The 13,751-nt window shown below is 43.4% G+C and overlaps 1 protein-coding gene across 2 annotated transcripts in view; it reads right to left on the bottom strand.

Annotated features, from left to right (window-relative positions):
- usp2a (ubiquitin specific peptidase 2a) overlaps window positions 1–13,751 on the bottom strand; it is a 123,088-nt gene that overhangs the window by 97,307 nt on the left and 12,030 nt on the right. The window contains exon 1 of one of the 2 annotated variants that reach the window (XM_043677742.1): window positions 9,317–9,478. The exons of the other annotated variant lie outside the window; for it this stretch is intronic. The gene's annotated coding sequence lies outside the window, so the exon portion shown is untranslated. Of the gene's footprint in view, window positions 1–9,316; window positions 9,479–13,751 lie in introns of those variants that run through there. 2 annotated transcript variants of the gene reach the window in all.

Raw genomic sequence — 13,751 nt, forward strand, 5'->3', positions numbered from 1 at the left:
TCCAAGGTCTCTTTGTTCAGCAACACTCCCTAGGACCTTACCATTAAGTGTATAAGTCCTGCTAAGATTTGCTTTCCCAAAATGCAGCACCTCGCATTTATCTAAATTAACTTCATCTGCTACTTCTCAGCCCATTGGTCCATCTGGTAAACCTCTTTGCTGTCAATTTATATGTTGATAGTTGGATATTCAATAATGGGAAAGGCGTTAAATTTCAAGGGGCAATTGTTGGCTTCTCTCTTGTTAGAGATGGCCATTGTCTGGCTGTTAAGCAGCATGTAACACTTGCCCCACCTATCTGGCCAATACCTACACATCGCCCTGCCTGGCTGCATATGGACATGGATTGCTTCCATATCTGTGCAGTCGTGAATGGAGCTGAACATTGTGTATTATCAACGAGCTTACGATGGAATCCCATTCCAAAGGCACAGGAACAAGACTGGCTCTGCAGTGTTATATGGAGGTGACCCACTGAGGTGTGGTCCTTTCGATGAGAAGGTAAACTGAGGCCTGATTTGTCCCTTTGAGGAACATCAAAAAATCTTATCACACTTCAATTCCATTTTGAAGAACAATTGAAGAGCAATTATTTCCCCAGTGTCTTTGCCAATGTGTATCTCTCAATTAACATCATTGAATGGTCGTTATCATCTTGCCATTTGTGAGGTCTTGCTCTGCACAGACTAGCTACATATTTTCTTCATTACATCAGTGACCATTCTTCAGAAATGCTTCATTGTCTCTGAAGAACTTTGGGGTATCTGGATCTTGCAAAAGGTGCTATAAAAATGCAAAACTTTATTTCCAGTCTTGAAGTAGACCAGATGAGAAGGGAGTTGTTGGAATTGATGCAGAATCTCAGAAGGTTCCAGACAATGAAACAGCAAGACTCATCGGATTAAAAGGGTTCAGGCACCCAAGCACCAAAAGCAAAAAGTAAGTCAGTCTTCCGTCAAATATATGAATAATGCTCAGAATCAGATTCTGGTCACATTCCATTTGGTTTCAGATGCTTTTGATGATGATTGGAATCTGGGCAGAGCTAGTCTTTGAAAGTGAACAGGACTTACCCCAAGTCAAAGTGACTGAGGATCACAGCCTGAAAATTAAAACCTCAAATTTGTGGGAATTTCTTTTTTAAAATTATATCTCTAGGACTGATGAAAAGATACTATTTTGCATTGCTCATGATCCAAGTGGAACACTCAAAGTTTTAAATAAATCATATACAGCAGATCCACTTCTATTATTTAAATCAATTTGCTAATTCCTTACAACCAGGTACTGAAGGTTAACTCTTTAAACATTACCCACAGAGATTGTAATAACCAGCAGATCTCCTGACACAGGGAGACATTTCATACAGACAAAAACAAGACAATAGCTGTGCAGAGGAATCCAAAGTCAGAGAAATAGATTACACATTAAATACCAAACTCACAATTACACATCAACTTTCACATCTTCAGCAGATCCCAACCTACTTCACAACCACTGACTGTGCCACAGGAATCAGTGCTGGGCTACAATTATTTACAATTATTTATTAACGAGATGGAAGATAAAAGTGAATGTACCATTGCCATGTTTGCAGTTGATACAAAAATAGGTGGGAAGGTAATTAGTGAAGATGACACATGGAAGAGGAACGTAGACAGGCTAAGTGACAAAAACATGGCAGACAACTGTGGGGTGATGCACTTTGGCAGGAAGATTAGAAGAAAGGAATGTTATTTAGACAAAGAAGAACAAAGAACAGAGAAAAGTTACAGCCCAGGAACAGGCCCTTCGGCCCTCCAAGCCCGAGCTGATCCAAATGTACTGTCTAAACCCGTTGGTCAATTCCTAAACATCTGTATCCCTCTGCTCCCCACCTACTCATTTAAATGAGGAAAGGCTGCAGAAAGCTGCAGCACAGAGGGTTTCAGGGGTCTCATATGTGAAGGACATTCAGTTTGTAATAGGGAAGGCAAATGGACTGGTGGCCTTTATTTCAGAGAATAGATTATAAAACTAGGGTGCAGATGTAGAAAATACTGGATCAATTCAGCAGATCTAGCCCTATTTTGGACAGAGAAACAGAGTTAACACTTCCAGACTAAAACATAGTTTAGTCTGAGAAACTCTGTTTCTCTCTCCTAAGATGCTGTCAGATGAGCTGAGTTTCTCCAGCATTTCCAGCATCCTCAGTATTTTACTTTTCTAAAAATAGGGAGGTCTTGCTAAAATGTTAGACTACATCTTGAACACAGTGAATGGTTTTGGTCGCCTGGTCTAAAGAAAGATGTACTAGCTTGGAGGCAGTCACTAAGTTGATCCCGGGTACTCAAGGGTTGTCTTACAAGGCCATGCGGAGCAGATTGGATCTGTACTTATTGAGTTTAGCAAATGAGAGGAGACCTTATTAAAACTTGAGGCTAGGTGTGGAGAAGTTGTTTCACCTTGTGGGAGAGTCTAGGACCAGGGGGCACTTCTCAGAATAAGGGGTCGCCAATTTAAGTCAAATAAGGAGGAATTCCTGCTCTCAGAGGGTAGTGAATCCATGAAATTCTTTACCACAGAGGGCTGGTGAGGCTGAGTCATGAAGTATATTCAAGGTAGAGGTAGACAGACTTTTTTTTCAAACAGTGAGGAAATCAAGGGTTGTGGGGATAAGGCAGGAAAGTGAAGGTGAGGATTGTCAGATCAACATGATCTCCCATGACTCAAGGGGCTGAATCGGCAACTTCTGTTTCTATGTCTTGTAGTGTTATAGACGAGTAAAACAATCAGTTCTGAAGCCATTGTTGCTTTATAGGCAAAGCCCTGCAGTCAATCTGTACAGAGCATGATCACATAATAGCTTTATTGTAATTCTCAGGAGTTGGGTGAACACAGGGAGTAGGTAAAACTGAAAGACTCTGGATTAGTGGTGCTGGAAGAGCACAGCAGTTCAGGCAGCATCCGAGGAGCAGTAAAATCCAGTTTCGGGCAAAAGACCTTCATCAGCTTTATTCCTGATGAAGGGCTTTTGCCCGAAACATCGATTTCGAAGCTCCTCGGATGCTGCCTGAACTGCTGTGCTCTTCCAGCACCACTAATCCAGAATCTGGTTTCCAGCATCTGCAGTCATTGTTTTTACCAAAACTGAGAGACTGACAACAGTGCTCAGCATCAGTGTGGGCAGTTCAGAAAGTGACATGGTCACAGTGCAAATAGCCAACTGCTGAGTGATATTTTCTTACAGTTTTTAAAATATATTTGCTTAAATAAAGGTGGAGACTTTCAATTATAACAGAAGTGTTTGAAACTAAGGAAGATCCCTGGCTCCATTAAATTCTCTGAAAGGGAGTAACTAGCTTAATCTAGTGAGGAGTCATGACAGGACACCTCAGGCATGTGGTGTGCTCCCCTTGTGCAAAGTGAGAAATAAGGCATGCTCCCGGTGTCCTAGATGATTGTGTGTGCAAGTGTGACCAACTAATGGCTCACAAATGATCAGAGCTGGAACTGTGGGTGGACTCACTGCAGAGCATCATGGTGAGAATGTTGTGGATAACACATATTGAGAGGTGGTTATGCCACAGGTGAGATTTATGCAACAGTTGTCATTGAGTTGGGGTTAAGCATTTCTGGCACCATGGCATTATTTGGGAAGCTGGACTTGGTCAAGTCTGCCATCAAAGACTGGGCCTAGACTGGTCAAAAGAATGTGCTATCTTTCCAGGCAAATGACATTGGGCAGATGAAAAGCAAAGAGTACGTTTCCTTACAGCTTGTGGACCTTCAGCTTTTTCTATTATTAGAAGCCTAACATTCTCTGAGGCACAACACACTATAACCCTTTCAAGAGTTCACTAATTTAGTTAAGGAACATTATGACCCCCCACAAGCCTCTACAATCCTGGAGGTGCTATCAGTTTTACTCAGCAATTCGAGAAACAGGGGAATCCCTGTCAGGATTATTGACGAGGTTAAAACAACTGGCAACAGCAAGTGACTTTGCTTTAATCCTTAAAGAGATGCTGAGAGACCATTTGATATGTGGGATGAATGCTATAACCATGAAAATGCTCTTACAATCTGAGGCCTAACTGGACTTCAAACAGGCACTACACCTGGCTTAATTGGTGAGGAGCAGGAAAACTGGGAAAATATAAATGTAGTTCAGTTGTTTCAAAAGAGTACAGAGAAAACGCCAAACAATTACAGGCCAGTCAGTCTTACTTCGGTAGTGGACAAATTGTTAGAATCAATCCTGAGAGCTCAGATTAACTGTCACTTAGAAAGGCATGCACTAGTCAGGGAGATACAGCATGGCTTTGTTAAGTGAAGGTCATGCTTTATAAATTTGATTGAATTATTGAGCAAGTGACAAGGAGGGTTGAAGAGCTTAATGCAGTGGATGTTGTCCACATGGATTTTAGTAAGATATCGGCCAAGCTCCCACACGGCAGATGGTGACAAAGTAAAAGCCCATGGGATACAGGGTAAGGTGTTGAATTTGATCCAAAATTGGTTTACTAACAGGAAACAAAGGGTAAATATCAATGGTTTTCCCTTGAGAATGGAAAGCTATTTCCAGTGGTGTTCCGCAGGACTTGGTGTTGGGACCCCTGCTGCTTTATACACTAATGATTTTGACCTCAACATGGGGGGAATAATTTGGAAATTTGCAGACGACGCAAACATTGGCCAAGTAGAAGATAGCTGTCAGCTCCAAAATGATAGAAATGGGTTGGTGGAGTGTGCAGGAAAGTGGCAGATGAAGTTCATTGCATTTAGAATCCATCTCACAGGGGAGATGCCGGAGTTTTGCTTTGCGTGCTATACTGGCAGATTGTATCATACAATGTTAATTAGTGAGCAGAACAGAACGCAGATTACAGTATTACAACCGCAAAGAAGGTGCTGAGAGAGAAGGGTGGTAAGGAACATAACCGGGGTGGGAGGGGTCTTTGATTATAACACATCTATTTAACATCTCATCCAAAAGATAAACCTCCAACAGTGGGACACTCCCTCAGCACTGACCCTCCGAGAGTGCGGCACTCCCTCAGCACTGACACTCCGAGAGTCCGGCACTCCCTCAGCACTGACCCTCCGAGAGTGCGGCACTCCCTCAGCACTGACCCTCCGACAGTGCGGCACTCCCTCAGCACTGACACTCCGACAGTGCGGCATTCCCTCAGCCCTGACCGTCCGACAGTGCGGCACTCCCTCAGCCCTGACCCTCCGACAGTACGGCACTCCCTCAGCACTGACACTCTGACAGTGTGGCGCTCCCTCAGCACTGTACTCTGTGCATTACCCTACATTATGTGCTAAGCCTCTGCACACAATTTGAGTCCAAATCTTTCTGATTCAGAGTTGACAGTACTACCCCCTGACTGTGAGAACAAGTTTAGCAGGTTCCTTAGAAACTATGCCTGTGATTCTACCCACAATCCACAATGATGTGTTATTCCAAAGGCATGAACTGTAATATTTAATTTCCCACAGATCACACCCAAGATGAGGCAGTGTGTGTAATGCAGTAACTCAATACTCCAGAAGCCTAAAGCACAAGGATTACGAAAATTAAACTTTCACCCATGGAACATTTAGTCAAATCTATGCAACACTGATGACCTCACCATGTTGTCAGTTTGATGCTGTTCTAAATGGAATGGACACGCACAATCCATCTTCAGTGGCTCCAGAAATAGCACAGCATGCAGAAATTCACTCTACATTTGTAATCTCACTCCAAGATGCCAGAGCACTACTGGGTGTGGAAAGTGCTAAAATTTTGACAGGCACATAGTTGGAACAGCATAGAAAGAACTTTACTCTGAGTGTAACCCTATGCTGTCCCTGTCTTGGGAATGTTTGATGGGGACTTTGAGGAGAAAGCTTTACTTGGTATCTAAATCTGTTCTGTATGTGTCCTGGGAGTGTTTGATGGGGACAGTGTTGAGGGATGATTTGGAGATGCCGGTGTTGGACTAGGGTGTCCAAAGTTAAAAATCACACAACACCAGGTTATAGTCCAACAGGTTTAATTGGAAGTACTAGCTTTCGGAGTGACGCTCCTTTGTCAGGTGGTTGCGGAGTATAAGATCATAAGACACAGAATTTAACAAAAGTTTACAGTGTGATCGAACTGAAATTATATATTGAAAAAGACCTGGATTGTTTGTTAAGTATCTCATCTTTTAGAATGAACACATTGGTTTCAGTTCTTTCACATGTAAATTGCTGAACATTTTTAAAGTTACATTCTCAAGTGAACTTTAACAATAGGTGCCATGTTGGCCCAGAAAATGCACTGAAGGTGTGAGGTGTTCCTGCGTGAGGCTGTCTGTGACACAATGTTCAAACTGATTCTAATCTAAAAAACGGATTTACAGAATCTTACATGGATTCATGCAGTTTTTGAGCAAAATAAATTGTAATTCTGCAAGTACAAATTCACCTCACAAACTTATAGGAGTGTGTGTCTGTTGGGGGAGGGGGGGGGGGTTAATGACTGTCTGTGAGAGGGTGTGTGTATGTGTGTCACTGTAGGAGTGTATCTGTGAGCGTCCACATGACTGTATGGGTCTGTCTGTCTGTATGGGTCTGTCTGTTTGTGAGTATGCGTGTGCATGCGTCCGTGTGTGCGTGTGTGTAGTGCAGTGGGGTCACCTGTAGTGTGACATGAACCCAAGGTCCCGGTTGAGGCCATCCCCATGGGGACCGAACTTGGCTATCAGCCTCTGCTCGGCCACGTTTCGCTGCTGCCTGTCCCAAAGTCCACCTTGGTCACCCGAAGGTCCGAGGCTGAATGTCCTGGACCGCTCGGAGGGAACACTCCTGTCTGGTGATTGTTGTGCGGTGCCAGTTCACCCGTTGCCATAGCCTCTGCTCGGTCTCACCAATGTACCATGCCTCAGGGCATCTTTGCCTGCAGCGTATGAGATAGACAACGTTGGCTGAGTACCTCCATGTGGGAGGTGTCCCCATGTGTAATGGTAGTATCCGTGTCGACATGTCTTGCAGCGTCAGCCGTGACAAGGCTGTATGGTGTTGTGCTGAAAGCCGGGCAGTTTGCTATGAACAATAATCTGTTTGAGGTTTCGTGGTTGTTTAAAGGCAAGAAGTAGAGGTGTGGGAAGGTCTTGGCAAGGTGCTCATCCTCATTGATAATGTGCTGCAGGCCGTGAAGAACATGGCATAGTTTATTGGCTCCTGGGAAGTACTGGACAACGAAGGGTACCCTGTTGGTTGCAGCTCATGTCTATCTCCTGAGGAGGTCATTACGGCTCCTCGCTGTGGCACGTTAGAACTGGCGGTCGATGAGTTGAGCATCGTAACCCGTTCTTATGAGGGCATCCCTGAGCATTTCCAGGTGCCCGTCACATTCTGTCTCATTCTTGGACACATGCATTTCCATCAAGGACGGACACCTCAGCACCTCACTCTACCGCAGACAACCTCACAATGCTACACTTCTCCAGCTTCCACCCAAAACACATTAAAACAGCCATTCCCTATAGACAAGCCCTGCGCATGAACAGGATCTGTTCAGATGAGGAGGAACATGATGTGCACCTGGAAGTACTCAAGGATGCCCTCATAAGAACAGGGTACCATGCTCAACTCATCGATCACCAGTTCCGATGTGCCACAGTGAGAAACCATAATGACCTCCTCAGGAGATAGAAATGAGCCGCAACTAAGCACAGGCTGATAACCAAGTTGAGTACCCTTGGGGATGGCCTCAACTGGGACCTTGCGCTCATGTCACACTACAGGAGACCCCACTGCATGTTTCAGACACACACACGAACACTCACAGACAGAGGCACACTCACAGACACACACACAAACTACATTCCCACACACTCACACAGACCCTCTCTCATACGCTCACACATGCACTTCCACACACTCACGCACCCTCCACAGACTTATACCCCTTTACACTCACACCCATACACACACTGTCTCACACACTCATAACCCCCCTCCCCTCCCCCAACAGACACACACTCGTGTAGGTTTGTGAGGTGAATTTGTACTTGCAGAATTACATTTTATTTTGCTCAAAAACTGCATGAATCCATGTAAGATTCTGTAAATCCGTTTTTTAGATTAGAATCAGTTTGAACATTGTGTCACAGACAGCCTCACGCAGGAACACCTCACACCTTCAGTGCATTTTCTGGGCCAACATGGCACCTATTGTTAAAGTTCACTTGAGAATGTAACTTTAAAAATGTTCAGCAATTTACATGTGAAAGAACTGAAACCAATGTGTTCATTCTAAAAGTTGAGAGACTTAACAAACTATCCAGGTCTTTTTCAATATATAATTTCAGTTACATCACACTGTAAACTTTTGCTATAAATTCTGTGTCTTATGATCTTATACTCCACAACCACCTGACAAAGGAGCGTCACTCCGAAAGCTAGTGCTTCCAAATAAACCTGTTGGACTATAACCTGGTGTTGTGTGATTTTTAACAATGTTCAGGAAGTTGTACTTTCAATTTGTAAAAGTCAAGGGAGCTTTACGCTGGATCTAACCCTGTTCTGTCCTGTCCTGGGAGTGTTTGATGGGGGACAGTGTAAAGAGAGCTTTACTCTGTACCTAACCTAAAGCGAGTGCTTCCAAATAAACCTATTAGACTATAACCTGGTGTTGTGTGATTTTTAACTTTGTACACCGCAGTCCGATACCGGCATCTCCAAATCATGACTCCACAGTGTATGTGTCGTACAGGTTTGGTAGGATAGTTAAATGACAGCTTATTGATTCTAGCATTAACATCTTGCTATTCAACGACACACTTTAGGAGTTCAGTTTAACACAATAAAGACCATCACTTCTCCAGGGATCTGCAGATGATACCCAGAACATTGACAAACCTCACAGAGTCCCAATGAAGAGAGGAAAAACTGCAGTCAACTGTCACAGAATAGCCAAAAAAAAACAAATCAACGAGTTTGTTAGAAACAAATTAGTAATGTTAATAAATAATTACAAGCTGTAATTTTAAACTTATCCAAATTTAGTTTCAATCATAAACAATTACAAAATGAAATATATAAGTCCTTTGGTAGTATGACCAGCCCCACGATAAAGAATACAGTAAGCAAATTAAATAGGCATCTGTTACTGAATTAATGCTCATCACACCACAGTCTAAACAGGAGAGAAAATTAACAACACCTAAATGAAACTAAAACTAAAACTTCAATACAAGTTGTTCTTGCCGCGATTCCAGTTCACAAACATAAAGACCTTCTCATCAACAGTTTACAATTCCACAACACGTGGCATATATTGCATTTTTTATAAACTCACCAACTCCAAACTATTCTGAATTCATGCCTATCGAGATCCCACTTGCTGTATAATACAAGAAGACACAGAAAGCTTTCACCATTTTCGACTCTCTATGTTCATTTCTGCATTTTCAGCAGAAATGTTATATTCCTAAGTGAAATATTCCCTGTCCCTGACCAGTATAGATCTGCTCCCAGAGCTTTAGCGACAGGAATCAAATCCTTGGCACTCGAACCACAAACTCAATCTACAACAGCGTTATCACCCAAAGATCAGCACTGTCCTTCCTCCAACCTCCAATGGTTCGCACTTTCAGCTCTCCCAGCCTCTGATGTTGATTGAGAATGCTGGGTTACATATTCCCATCTCGCAGGATTGGGAAAGCATTAACATGGGTTTAGCTATCTTTGTACAGAATGGAATGTGAATCTAAAATTATCCTCCTTCTTCATTTCCTGATAAGGATGGCAATGACAGACACGGCCAGCTGGTAAAGCAGTAAGCCCAAGTACATTCCACCAGCAACAGCTGGGCCCTTGGAGCTGATTCTCAATCCAGGATTCAGAACATGACCCCTCAAGCATTTCTGGGACCCGACCCCATACCACATCAGTGATGCAATGCAATTTTAAATGCAGAGAAATAAACTGCATCTGAAGCAACTTTGGAGTCAGAGTGGAAAAGTGTGGCACTGGAAAAGCACAGCTGGTCAGGCAGCATCCCAGAAGCAGGAGAGTCGACAGTTTGGGCATAAGCCCTTCATCAGGAATGCAGACTTTGGAGTCAGTCAGTGGTGCCGAACACTACTTGATGGCATTTTACGAAGGCAGGTAGCAGACTTGATTGGGTTAGCAATGGAAGAGACAGGAGAATAAAATCCAGCATTTTGCTAGTCCAAGCAAGTCCTCAAACATTCATTTGTTAGGTACATAATCTGCTCTGATCAAACTTTGTGCCACTGCCTGAATACCTCACTTTGATGATTTTTTAAATGAGCAGCAGCAATAAAAAGCAACTCCTTTCTGTGCTCCCGACAGGTGTACACTAACATCTTCATGACCATTCACCCTTCTCATCCCTACCCTCTCCTGCCTGGTAATCTCTTCAACAAGCTTAACAGGTTAACTGGAAAATGAAAGGAGCTGGCTCTCTGCAGCTCCTTTTAAACACTCCAGGAATTTTGGAAGTCCTGACACACCACCAGGACCACTACTTCCACAGTGCACCCACACAATATCCTTACTCCCGCGGGGTCACTGAGTGGAGTCCAAGGACTGGATTTTCATTGTCTGAAGAAACAAGTCAAACGTCTCAAAGTGGTGTACAGTTTGATAAGGAAAGTCCAAGCAACTTAGTCCAACATCGGGCCCTCTCACAGAGGAATAAACATACAAACCAGAGAAAACTGATTCCCAAAGATTCACAAGCCTGAGAAAAATTATTTTTCCTCAAGTCTGTTTTAGAAGACACTTATTATTAAATTATGTTGCCTTATTCTAAACAAAAAAAAACCCACAAAACCGTGGATGTTGAAAATCTGAAACAAAAACAGAAATTACTGGAGAAACTTGGCAGATCTGGAAGCATCTGTGGATGGAAAGCAGAGTTAACATTTTGGGTCCAGTGACCTTCCTTCAGAACTCTCCACAGATGTTGCCAGACCTCCTGAGTTTCACCAGCAACTTCTGTTTGTGTGTCCCTTCTCTCCCACAAGATGAAACATTATTTATGCATCTACTTGTCAAGATCTTGTATATCTCGATAAGATCATCTCCCGTTTTTCAAAATGCCAATGGGTATTGGCTCAGCTAGCCCAACCTTTCTATATTGAATCGCTTTCATCGAACCCCCAATCTCAGGTTTCAGTCAACGGAACCTTCTGTGAACCTGCCTCTAATGCAATCACATCATTTCTTACATAAGGAGACCAAAACTGTACACAGTACTCCAGATGTGATCTCACCAACATGCTGTACAACTGTAGTAAAAGCCTCTTTTATATCCCAATCCCCTTACAGTAAGCATCAATATCCTCTACAGTCACCCAATTTGGTCTTATAGTGGGAGAATGAGGTTGAGAAACTTGTCAGCCATGTCTGAATAGCGGAGCAGACTCAATGGGCTGAATGGCCTAATTTCTGCTCCTTTGCCTTCTGGTCTTACTTTCTGTACTGTATACTACACATATGTGATTCACGTCCCAGGACATCAAGATCTCTCCTAACTTCAGAATTCTGTAATCTCCCTCCATTTATATAATGAGCTACTTTTCTATTCTTCCCAGAAAAGTAGACAATTTGACAGTTTCCCACATTATAATCCATCCAACAAATCGTTGCCCATTCACCTAACCTTTACATGGAATCCACACCATGACTTCTTTAAAACTCTAAACCAGAGTCTGCAATTGTAATACTAAGTCACTAGCTCCCAATACACAGTCACCATTTGTTCAATTTTGGATAAGACAATTAAGTGTTCAAATATGCTGCCCAGAAATATTTAAACTGTGAACCAAACACGAGGTTTTTTTTGAAAAAGTGAGTCTTTTCCTTTCTTTGTCTCCTCATACAGATGATTCAATATCAATTGAAATCATTTTCACTAAGAATGAAGTCACCCTTAATTCATGGCCCATTTCCAAACCACATTCTGCATTTGGCTGAAAACACAAGCATCTCATCAAATCACAGAATCCTTAGAGCGCAGAAAGAGGCCAGGTTGACCCACCCCCTCCTACACCATCCCTGTAACCCTGTATTTCCCATGGCCAGTCCACCAAACCTGCACATCTTTGGACTGTGGAAGGAAGCTAGAGCACCCCGAGGAAACCCACGCAGACACGACAGAATGTGTAAACTCCACACAGTCAGTCGCCCGAAGCTGGAATCAAACCCAGGTCCCTCGCGCTGAGGCATGATGGTAATAACCTCTGAGCTATTATGCCGCCCAATCCTCAAAGCAACACAGCATCTTGCATTTGTACAAAATTAGGAGGCAGGAGGAATCTAGTCATAGTCTGAAAATGTCTGACCTCATGTTAGAAGCTAAGAATGCTCAGGCCTGGTTTATCTGTGGATGAGAGACTGATGAAGAATACTAGGAAAGGAGGCCATTCAGCCCCTCACACCTGTTCAAACATTCACTTACTTCACAGCTCATCTGTCCCTTAACTGCACTGGTCTACTTTGGCTTCATGTTCCTTAATACTGTACTGTACCCAACAAAAATCCCTCAATCTCAGTTTTTAAATGATCAAAGTCCTGCCTCAACAGCTTTTTGGGACAGAGTTCCAGATTTTCCAATCTCCACCTCTAAATGACTCACCTCTAAATTTAAGATTCCACTCCCTACCAAGAAACAATTTCTCTCTTAAACAAATATAAATCCAAAGAACTGCAGATGCTGGAAATCAGAAACAAAAACAGACTGAGGAAGAGATACTGTAACCAGAACTCCGCACAATGCTGCCAGATTCAGAGTTTCTGATAACAATTTCTCTCTGTCCACTTTCGATCCTTTTACCTAAATCCTTGGTGTTGAATGCGGTGTATACGATGTGTTTCAGCATGTTCTCACATCAGTAAGTCTCCGAGTGACAGTCAGTAAGTGATCAGTGTTACAGAGAAGGGTCAGCTCGGAGTCCCGCGCAGGAGTGGACACACAGCGTGTGCTGTGGGACCCCCAACCACAGTTTCATGTGGGCCAGCTACAGGCCCCCTGACACTGTCCCGACAGTTTCCAGGCTCGGCTTCCCGGGAAAAGCACGCATTGCAGCACAGCCTCGGGATCAGAAAGATTCCAGGAACTGGATCCTGGCTTGGAGAGAGAGAGAGAGAGAGAAACTCCCAACCTGAAATCCTCAGGAATGGGGACCGTCATTGTTTTCAGGAGGAGCCCTCTCAGTTTGGAATTAGAAACCCAAGAGGTATTGTCGGTTCAGGGTCATTTTGTTATCCCTCTCCTGCTGAGTGCTGGCAACATTACCTTTCATTGCAAAAAAATACTTTATACATTTAAACAAACTGTGCACATAAAGGAGTCGCAGGTAAAGGCGGCAGCGTTTGGTATGCTTGCCTTTAGTTGGGAGGTCATGTTACAGGACATTGGTTAGACCACTTTTGGAATACAGTATTGCGTGCAATTCTGGTCTCCCTGCTACATGAATGATGTTGTGAAACTTGAAAGGGTTCAGAAAAGATTTACAAGGATGTTGCCAGGGTGGAGGATTTGAGCTGTAAGGAGAGGCTGAACAGGCTGGGGCTGTTTTCCCTGGGGCGTCGGAGGCTGAGGGGTGACCTTATAGAGGTTTACAAAATCATGAGGGGCATGGACAGGGTAAATAGGCAAAGTCTTTTCCCTGGGGTGGGGGAGTCCAGAACTAGAGGACATAGGTTTAGGGTGAGAGGGGGAAAGATATAAAAGAGACCTAAGGGGTAACTTTTTCACCCAG

Source organism: Chiloscyllium plagiosum, chromosome 36 (assembly GCF_004010195.1).
Source record: "Chiloscyllium plagiosum isolate BGI_BamShark_2017 chromosome 36, ASM401019v2, whole genome shotgun sequence".
In the NCBI taxonomy this organism is placed as follows: Eukaryota; Metazoa; Chordata; class Chondrichthyes; order Orectolobiformes; family Hemiscylliidae; genus Chiloscyllium; species Chiloscyllium plagiosum.